At 42.1% G+C, this 10,836-nt stretch overlaps 1 long non-coding RNA gene across 1 annotated transcript in view; it reads left to right on the top strand.

Moving 5' to 3' along the window:
* Window positions 1-8,396, top strand: part of LOC147240900 (uncharacterized) — a 15,995-nt gene extending 7,599 nt beyond the window's left edge. Inside the window, exon 4 of the long non-coding RNA XR_015111114.1 lies at window positions 6,251-8,396. This is a non-coding gene — a long non-coding RNA (uncharacterized LOC147240900). The remainder of the gene's footprint in view (window positions 1-6,250) is intronic.
* The last annotated feature ends 2,440 nt before the right edge of the window (window positions 8,397-10,836 follow it).

Genomic DNA, 10,836 nt, shown 5'->3' with positions numbered 1-10,836 from the left:
AGCTCGAACTATATTACACCCAGGAAAATAAGTTCTTCTTCACTGCTGTCAAACAAGAGCCCACGCAGGAAGTTACGCTGTGCATCTTGCAACTGCTGTCTTAGAACTCAACCTGAAAAAAAAAAAAAAATCCGAACTTTAAAACTATAATGGGCATCAAGGTTTCATAGTTTGGAGGGTCGAAGATGTTCAAACTAAATTCTATAGCTTCATTCTCTGTCTGTTCTGTTTGCAGTTTAACACTGGTGCAGGGTGAGTCCCTACAACGGTGAAGATAGAACTTAAACTGTAAGTGCTGAACACACTGCTGGTGGTGTGTGCACTCTTATTAGTATGAAGGATGAGTTTGTAGAAAATGCGAAAAATAACTATCACTGCATTGCATGATGGTTGCAAATACTGTATTAAAAGGATACTTATCTATCGGTTTGACGTAGTCATGCAATGAGAGGTGGCTACAACTGAAGAGTCCACATCAGGAGGCAGGTGGGGGAGGGTGGTTGGTACTAACAAACACCAGAATTGGCAGTCGGAGAAGAGTGTTTGAGTTGTTGTCGTTCCTTTTAAGAAGGCTCTTTCTAAATGACAATTTATGCAGTAATTTAGGCAGCAACCCTCTGTAATATTTTATATCACGGTCACTAAAAATAGATCCAGATGAAGCGACCTCCCTCTCTGCTCTCTCTCTCTCTCTCCTCTGCTCTTCAGAAGGGAATCTAGAAAGCTGCTGGATCTTGCAGGAGTCTTTAAGCATCACCAGAGAGGCAGAGCCGCGTCAAAGAATTCAGCCGTCTGGTGGGCCTGACAGGCCTGAGCGCATATCAGCGTGCTGAGGCCGTCGGCGTTCAGCTGTCACCCAGCTGAAGGACCGTGCAGCACCCAGGAAGGAAGGAAGGAACTGGGGGAGAGCTAGTAAAAGAAGGAACATGCTTTTTAGGGTGCCCTCATTTACTTTAAGTGCTTGAGATTATAAAACATGCCGGTCAAGTTTGCAATGTGTTTATGTGATATGTGACGACTTGGCTCTAACGTTCCTTTTCTCTCTAGTACCCCCCCCCCCCACGCCTCTATACTCCTCAGTGTCATTTCAGCTGTTCGTCCTGCCATCAACATCATCTCTGTCTCTGAATTTTCTCCATCAGGTCACCACATCTGCAGGCTGTTTGGAATATATTCCTAAAGCATTCAGCAGTAGGGGGGCGGGGATATTACAAAGCTGGTCTGGTGTCAGTTTGAGGAGGCAGGGAGGGGGTGAGGAGTTGGGGTAAAACACAGTATAAATGTGTGTCAGGAAACACAAGCGAGGCTGCTGGAGAAGATGAGTCAGGGGGAATAGTTCTTCCACATAACAATCCAGGTTTTGTTTTTTTTTTTATTTTCTTTTCGGTCTTAATTTTGGCATCTTTTGTATTTTAGCAGCATAGAGCGAAATAAATCCTTTTCTATCAATGAAAAGAAATCCAGTGATGAGAAAGAACGTGAGAATCACCAAAAACAGCGGAAGGCAAAAGGCTGAAAATCAAAGCAGGGAACCTCCCTTGGCTGGAACTAACACATGGTTAGATTTGCCCGTGTGTCCACATGACTCACAGTCTGGTCAGCAAAGGCATAATAAACGTGACAGAAATATCTCCGCACAATGTCACCAGGGTCCAAGACAGAAAGTTAATTGCTAGATGGTGCTGGGCCGTGGTTGGAGAAGAAAAAAAACGAGTCCAACTCAAATAAGAGTCGAGCGAGAGAATGTCCCTTCTTTTTAAAGGCTGCATAAATATGCAGAAGGGAGCTGAGCTGATCTCTTGAGTCAAGTCGAGGTTTTAGCAGCTTTAATCCTTCATAATTACTCTGAATAGATGAAGATCAAAGGGACTGTTCTCACAATGAGGAAACCTTTAATTCCAATTCAACATTTCCATTTACACAGTCACTGATCTGTCGAGAGACTGTGCCTTTTGTTGGGTTAGTTGTCTTCAATCAGCACAACTTAATATGGTTATGTGTCTATTAATGTTGCATTGATTGACTTTTGGTGTATTGATGGATTTTAAAGCCCCCTTCGAGTATATGTGTTTCTCTCAAGCAGGTCTTGTGGTGTTCCCCTGCCGTATTGGACCTTAAGAGTTTTATTCAGTTGCAGGAACGAGTCTTAATACCCGAACAGAAATGAGCCTTGTTGAATGTCCAGCCATGTTGTCAAAGGTTAAATGCCTACTGAGATCTGTGGCTTGTCCTACAGCATAAAATATGTCAGTGGTACCTCACTCCTGAATTCAGTGTCATCGTCATCACAGCAAAAGCTGAAAAAGCATGAAAACTAGTGGCGGTGCCGATGAAGTCACGCGTCCGCTGCGTAGTTTGTCCGTTGTTCATAGCATCGACTTAGGTGCGTAGCCATTTCCTCTGATTGCATTGCTTCAAAAAACATTCATTTGTGAGAATTATCTCATAAAACAAAATGTGTAACGTAACGTTAACGTTGTGTACCTCGGAACTTTTGTCATCTGTAATCTATGACGGATGTGAAACTCACGGTGATGCTAACTTCCTGTCCGGACTGCTAAAATGTATAATGGCTGCAGCACTGCTGAAGTGCTGATGTTGAGAAAGGATTTACAGTTTCTGAATTGTGATTGAAACTGATCAACAATCTGGAACAGCTGTTATATCCATCGATAAGCCCTGTTGGTTGAGAAAAATAAGCAATTTGTTCATCGCTACAATTTCAAATCTAAACACACCATTTATAAACTGTGAACTGTGAATTTATAAGCCACAGATATTGATTTGTACATCTCTGCCCTCCAGATTTACAAACCATGTCAGGTTGTAAAATACGAGAAGTCCGATACAAAATGTAATCGTGCTTTAAGTCTGGGTAGATTGCAGTTATTTGGCCTGTCCTAGTCTGAATTACTCTGGAAACCATTTGATGTGTCTTTGTGTTGGTTTGCAAATACATGGACTTGGACTGAAAATCACTGACTGCAGGGTCAACGATTACAAAAAAAGCATAGATTTTCTATCTGTGTTAACCATCTATGAATCCATGCACAATGTCCGCAAACCAAAGGCAGAGAGCCAAAGAGTACAGATTTGTACCGTTTTTATTTTTCTCAATTGACAGTGCAGATTAAGATTAAAAGAGTTGTAGTCATTCAGAGCAGCAGTGAGCTGGTCGATGATGATTTTATTTTCTAAAACTTTTTAGACAAGAGGCAACTTGGAAATGGGCCAGTAGTTGTTACATATTCTTATGTATAGTAATCTGAAGTATATTTGATTGGGCGGCACGGTGGTGCAGTGGTCAGCACTGTCTCCTCACAGCAAGAAGGTTCTGGGTTCGAGTCCTGGCTCCAGCACAGGATCTTTCTGTGTGGAGTCTCCATGTTCTCCCTGTTCCTGTGTGGGTTCTCTCTGGTACTCCAGCTTCCTCCCACAGTCCAAAGACATCAAGAGGGGACGAGGCTGATTGATACTCTAAATTGACTGTAGGTGTGACTGTGAGTGTGAATGGTTGTCTGTCTCTATGTGTTGGTCCTGTGATGGACTGGTGACCTGTCCAGGGTGAACCCCACCTCTCGCCCATAGACACTGGGATAGGCTCATGCCCCCCCATGACCCTTAACAGGATAAGCAGAAGAAAATGGATGTATGTATGGATGGATGGATGGACACACAAAATATGGAAACATTTGTCAATTAACAAAAGAAAACAGACACAAAACAGCTTTTAGCGTAAATGTAGGGTTAAGATGGATAACTACAACATGGAGAAGAGACAGAGTAGAACGACATGCTTAAAATCATATTCCATCACAAAGTGATGGAAAGAAACTGGAGTGCCAGAAAAAATGCAGACTCCACACAGAAAGACCCTGTGCTCGAACCTGGAACTTCCTTGCTGTGAGGTGATAGTGCTAACCTCTGCACCACCGTGCCACCCAATCAGAAAAAAAAAAAAAAACATCACCGACCAGCTCACTGCTGCTCTAAATGACTACAATATCTTTGACAAATTCACTGCTCTTAAAGTCTAATAATCAATCTGGTGTAATTCTGGTAACTGCTCTATCCTGGCACTGCTTGATCTCAGTGCGGCTTTTCGTACTGTTGATCAATACATGTTGATAGACAGGAATAAAAAGTGTGTGGGCATTTCAGAAAACGCCCTTGACTGTTTTTTTTCCTATGTCTTTTTTGGACAGAAATTTCTTTGCTGCTGTCAGCCCTCATAGGTCTGAGTCTGTGCCGTTATCCTGTGGGGTGCCTCAGGGTTTGGATTTGGGGCCATTTTTGTTCACACGGTACATGCTTCCTTTAGGACACATTATCAGCAAAGTCAAAGCTATTTCTTACCATTGCTATGCAGTGGATATTCAATCATACTTTTTCCTCTGATCTTGACCAGACTGATCATTTCAGTGTTTCGCAGGATTGTTTGTTTGTCGTGAACGCTCTTCTACTGGACTTGAGAAATGCACTTTCTGGGCATTGATAAGAACCAGCTAAAAAAAGGTTTGTCACTGCATCTTGCTGTGATACTATTGCAGCAACTTATAACTTTCCCTCCGGGATTAATGAAGTTCTATTCTATTCTAAATATGTATAAAAACCTACAGAAGTGCTATGAACATCCTCTTTGGGAGTTTTGGGATGTCATGGAATCATGGATAATAAATCTCTACAGGTAGATATACTTTATAGCCTAATCAGCATGTTTTCTGTTTTTCAAAAGCCTTAGATAAACTCAGCTGAGTAAACGTAGTTTGTGTGGAGCGGGAATGAAAGACCTGCTCCTTTCCCCCTTTGAAGATTCCATCTTCCAACAGACCACTTATGTTTCTAACAGTCTGTCTCTTTGAATGAATCATTTGAAATGATTCGGTATGAACAGTAGTTTGACACTCATGACACTCTTGACTGGTTCATTATCAGCATTTTTGATGCACGAGACTGAAGTGGAGAGTTTTGCAGCCATGGCTGAGTTCTATCTATCTATCTATCTATCTATCTATCTATCTATCTATCTATCTATCTATCTATCTATCTATCGCACCCGAAAACTACAAAAGAGAGAACTATCATAGACTGGAAGCACAACAGAAGATCTGCAGCCTGAGTCAGAGCGTGTTGGCTGTTGAAGGGTTAAGCTGAGCTCAGTTATGGTGAGCGGAGGAGCAGAAATCTTTTCCATATTACAGCACACATGAGGAACACATTTAAGTGAGTTCAGCTGTCTGGAGTCTCTCTCTCTCTCTCTCTCTCTCTCTGGCTGGTTAGGGGCGAGTGCAGCACAGTCGTTTATCATTACACATCTGGGAAAATGCACTCAGAGCCCCGGATGACACACCAGAAAAGAGAGACTATGTGTTTGAAAGAACAGACAAACCCTGAGGTAAACGTTTAGAAAATGACACGATGACGTGAAAATGGTCAAACCAACTTGCAGTGGTGCAGAAGATTCTACAAAACTACCTTTTCAGTAAAAAGATGAAGAAAGGAGAGAGTTGGTGTTGAGCTAATATGAAAGCAAAAGATGTGAACAGTCAGATTACGATTAACTCCAAAAGAAATTTGAGACATCATGGTTTTTGACTCCTCCCACCCCAATTGACCCGCCCCTTTTAAATCGCTCTTGTTCCTGCAGCTTTATTTTAGTGTTATGGATGTTGACTGGCTGAGCGTTCAAGAGGGAGGAATCTCTGCACTTCTTTTTTTTCCAGTATGGAAACTGTTACTTCCCTTCAATCCCAGGTCCACATACCACAATGATGCCCCCCCCAAGTAAAACAGCTTTATAGTTTCTGAGTATCTTTTTCTCGATGCAGCTTGATAGCAAAACAATATCACACTATCTTTTGTTGCACACATGGACACAAAAGTGGAGGCAGACATGAGTTATAGGGGTGAGGTCAAAGTTGAGGGAGCCTCCCCCTTGCTACCCAACCTCGCTACGCATCACTTGAAGGCCCACATGTGCCATACCCCTTCATGCCTGACCTGAACCATGCCCTGTTAAAAAAAAACAAAAAACAGAGGAACCTCAGCAAAAAAGAACGTCTTTTTATCGCTGTTCCCCGTGATTCAGACCACGAAATGTCACTCAGTTTAATGGTTTAGTGAAACCGCTCAACAGCACTACAGGTTTCAGAGGAGAGAATGGCTGAGGGGTTTCTCAGATTGTGAATGGTTTTGGTGATGTTGCAAGTATAAATTGAAAATAAAACCTTTGACTTTATCTTTGTTTCAGTCAGAAAAGGATTCCAGTGCTTCCAGCTTTACGGCAGCTGCCAGTGTGACAACAAGGAAGTAAAACGACTCCTGCAGACCTCCTCCGCACTGAATGATTTCACAGATGGGAAGGAAGGGAAAAAAAAAGATCCTGCTAGGCTCAGCCGGCAGGACTTTTCAATACAGAAGAAAGTGTTTTTTTGTCTTATGTTTCTGCTCAAGCTTCTAATGGACGTACGCATTCTCTCATGATAGGCTAACAACAGAGCGAGATTAAACACTTGACAACAGGACACTTGCAAACCCAAAATATAAAACATATTGGAGTCTACTCTTACAATCTTCTATATTTTGAATTTAAAGTGAGAAATCGCTTCCTAATATATGTTTATTTGGCATCTTCAAACAAGATAGATGACCTCTGTGTATGCAGTATGCAGCTGAGACCCGTTAGAGACCAGCCGACAGCTAGTTAGCTTAGCACAGCAAAAGGTAGTTGGTGTGAAGTGTCAGCATGCGGTTCAGGGTCTTGGTCTGTCCAGAAATAATCCTCCTCATTCAAATTACCATGCTTAGCATTAGCAGTTGCTCTTTTAGTCACCAATATGCTATGTTGGCCCTTTTGAGGTACTTCACCAAAACACTCCACCCACTCAGAAGAATGTAGTTTTAACTATGTGTTTGATTAAAACTACCTTATCTGACAGTTTTTGGCTGTTATACATAATCCTAGGAGGTGCGCTAACTGGCCCCTCCAATACCATTCATTGCACTAAGCTAACTAGCTGTCAGTTAGTCTCTGAGGGTCTCAGCTTCAGGTTCTTTCACTCTTCGTCTATACGTTGTGCAGCACAATTGCGTATACTGAGAGTTGTGAGTTTTTCTTCGGCAGTACCATGGCAACATGGCCAATTTCGCTGTAGAATATGAAACGATCGTAACTGGACTCCATATGGTCAGAAGTTTTCCAAACTTCACACGTTTGATGAGAGTCCCAACCTCAAGACCTCCACATGCTGAATTTAAGTCATAATCATAACGCCACTTAGTGGTTACAGGAAGTAAGCCTGATGTAGCAATCATTTTGGTTTACATTAACATAACAGTGTGTTATTTACTTGCGATGTACAGTCACATAATCTAGTGCGTGTTCTCCAGCGCCACCTAGCCACATGATGTGACATTTGCTCGACAGTGCAAGCATTAGCCTCTTTATGCAAATTCCAAATATAAGAGGAGTCCCTTCCCTTTGACATCATGGAGCAGTTTCACACCGGGGTAAGAGCTCTGAGGTCTACCTCGTTGTTGTCCTCTCTCTTTCAGCAGCTGTACAGATATTTGGGTGTATAGGAAAGGCCACACTAGACTGAAAGTATGTTCTTGCAGTTATAGGTTTTATTTTCAGTATAGTTACATGACATGGGTGTACATTTGCTTAAATGTTCAACTGTAATCTGTACTGATGATTAGGACGCGCGCCGTCTGTCCGTTGCATGGGCTTGTGCCTTGCCTTTTATGGATTTAAATGAGTTGCTGAACCGTCTGCCACCTGCTACCAATCAAACCTCCACCTGCCACATAAAACACCTGGTGGGGGCAATTGGCCTCTTAAACGTCCCTGAGCTTGTGGTTTAAAAGATGCTGCCTGGGGACAGAGACGGAGTGGCTGACACAGCTGAATCCCTCGTGTCTGGGAGAGGAAGTGTCAGCTAGCATATGTACCCCTCCTATAGTCATAGAAGGGGAAAGTGTCTTTACATTTTTTGTGATTTCTTATCAGTTTTTTTTTTTTAAATTATTATTATTTGTCTCATAAGATTACTTCATTGGTTTGAAATCTTTGGGTGTTAGTGATCCTAAATATGAACTTTTATAAATATTGCTCACACATGAACTGCAAATTCAACTCTCTTGAAATGGATGACCGCACTTTACTTTGAGAGAGAGAGAAATGTGTGTGTGTGAGAGAGAGAGAGAGAGAGAGAGAGAGAGAGAGAGAGAGATCCTTTGCGCACATAAATCAGAGGTGCTTGTTAGTTGTTAGGAATACCTTCTACATCCTTCTCCACAGCTGAACACGTTCCATATGACGTTGTGTAACTAGACACTCTCTAGTTAAACGGTTTATCTTTTATTCTTTTCCTTTGACTCTCTCACCTATATGTGTCCTGAATAAAAATGTCAGAACAGCACCCTTTTTTTGTTTGTTGTTGTTGTTGCTCTCTGTTTGATCACTCTGTCTGGGAGTTGTACCTCTAGCATTTTAGTCTGCTGCTGCTGCTGCTGCTGCTGCTGTGTCATTTTTTCCACCCGCTAAGCCAGTGGGAGGAGGGATTCTGCTGTGGAAGCAACAGCAATGGGTGGAAGACATCTCCTGTCGGTGGTGGAAACACAAGACTAGGGTGGACAAAACTACGTGATTTTGTATTTTACATTAAATTGAAGCCACAAATTAATAAATGCGAATCAAATTTGGATGAAGCTGCACCCTCAAAGACTGCTTAACACAAATAAACATGACACTTTACAGCCATCAGAATTATGGCTTCAAATATTTAATACAAAGCAAACGTAAAAATCATTTACAAGAGAGAAAGAAGACAGGAATCTCAATCCTAATTTTTTTACATTAGAATATCTCATGTCCAGAACAATGATGATTGTGATGTGGGCAAGTTTTCTATATGATGACGTGGATTGTGTGACTGCCAGAGGCGCTGGGAGGTTGAGAACGTAGCAGAGAGCCAGGAGGTTCCCTCTAATCTTCAGATGGGAGGAGCCTGAACAAGGAGGCGGCAACATAGGGAACGCTTATGATGATAAGTACATCCCAAATATAGTTTAAAAGAGATGCCTTCAGTACTTTTAATTAAAATGTTTTGGCTGATTTAATTAAAGAGATACATCCATTAAAAAAGAAACTGTATTAAAAGTTTTAAAAAAATCAATGTCATGTGTTTTTTTTTCTCTCCCTGATTTTTAGCATTACAGCCCTGAAGTAACCTGTCAATGGCAAACTCTGATACTGTCAATCAAATTAATCTTTAAATTGGTTTATTGATTGTTTCCTCAGTTCAAAATGAGTGTAGCCAGGCAGATTAAAGAGCAACACCCCCATGCTGTGACCCAGATAATTACATGTACATGCTGATATCTATGATATCTTATCTTTGTCATTATTGGCCTGTTGTCAAAAAGCAGCCCAATAAAGTACTGACACGATTATTTAGACTGCTGGTATGCAGAAATATCTGTGGTAGAACTCTGGTCTAAGAAGTCCGACTAGATTCACAAGTTCCACATCATCACTTCTCTCCCTCCTCGTGTCTCTCCGCCAGTCTTCTTCCTATCTGCTCTTTTCTTCTCCGCCTGTAGCCCAGCTTGTCTGGATTCATGGTTTTGTTACACACTTCCAATGTTAGGTTTGTTTTTTTTGGGTATCCGGGGGAAAATGCAGCGAAATATCGGAAGGGGCGGAAAAATCAGACACGTGCCCCGTGATATACCTGCTTGAGAGGTGAAAATTAGAAGCGCTGCTGTTGGTTCTTGATATGGAGCTTCAGTGTGTTTCTCAAAGTTTATTAGAGGTTATATTGCTCTAAAAAAAAAAAGGAGAAGGTCTGATGCCTCCAAACTGAAATTTTTGCAAATAGCTTCACATCAAAAACTTGAGAAAAAAAAGACTGATACTAATGTACATGCATGACAACTACACAAAGAAAAAACAGATTATGTAGACTTCTATGGGGAAGTGGAACACACACGCGTGCGCGCGCGCGCGCACACACACACACACACACAGACTGTCAATCAGTCACTTCTGTGCACATAACATTGACCAACTTTTTTTTAAAACTTGCAATAGAACACTTTAGAATATATGAACAAGTTTACAAGACACAGTTTTTTTTCCCCAGTCTCTTCCTTCATTTAATTGAAACGTCACACTTCAATGGACACCAGTATACACAGAAAACATAATGGGATTAGGTAGAAGTTAGCAAGAATGCTAATTTTCATCCATAGTCCCCCAGCAAGTAAATACTACTTCCAGATACACATATTTATTCATATAATTTAAAAGAATGGATAAAGAAACACATTTCATCATGCTAATGAGACCCTCCCATCTTGGTAGTCTCTGGGCCTCCTTCGGAATCCCTCGTCTGGTCTCCACCAGGAGCTCCTATCTGCTCTGGTGCGATGGCTGCTGAAGCAATTCACTATGTTTCTGCAGCCACCATCATGGGAAGGCCTCCAGGTCTCACCTCTGGCCCTCTCAGGCTTCCGCTCTAGTTCCGGGTCTCCACCAATTGCTTAAATCACACCGCAACTGGCGATTTCCCTGTGGTGAATCACCATTGCCACAAGGAAGCCTCCACCTCTCTCCTCTGACGGCCTGCTCATGCCATTAAGCAGGTCTACTGAGCGGCCTCCGTCTGTGTGACAGATTGGTAGTAACGGTATTGGTCGGTTCATTCACTTCATCCTGGCGTTTGTTCCTAGTGCCAGGTGAGCTAACGGTAGTGGTCTATTCATTCACTTCATCCTGGTACTTAAACTCCTCCACCTGTGGCAGGACCTCCCCCACCAACCTGGAGTGGG

Source organism: Aulostomus chinensis, chromosome 22 (genome assembly GCF_037954235.1).
Source record: "Aulostomus chinensis isolate RoL2024-O1b breed Wild chromosome 22, RoL_Achi_v1.0, whole genome shotgun sequence".
Lineage (NCBI taxonomy): Eukaryota > Metazoa > Chordata > Actinopteri > Syngnathiformes > Aulostomidae > Aulostomus > Aulostomus chinensis.
The sequence above is the reverse complement of the archived record's forward strand: the minus strand, read 5'-3'. Positions and strand labels throughout refer to the sequence as shown.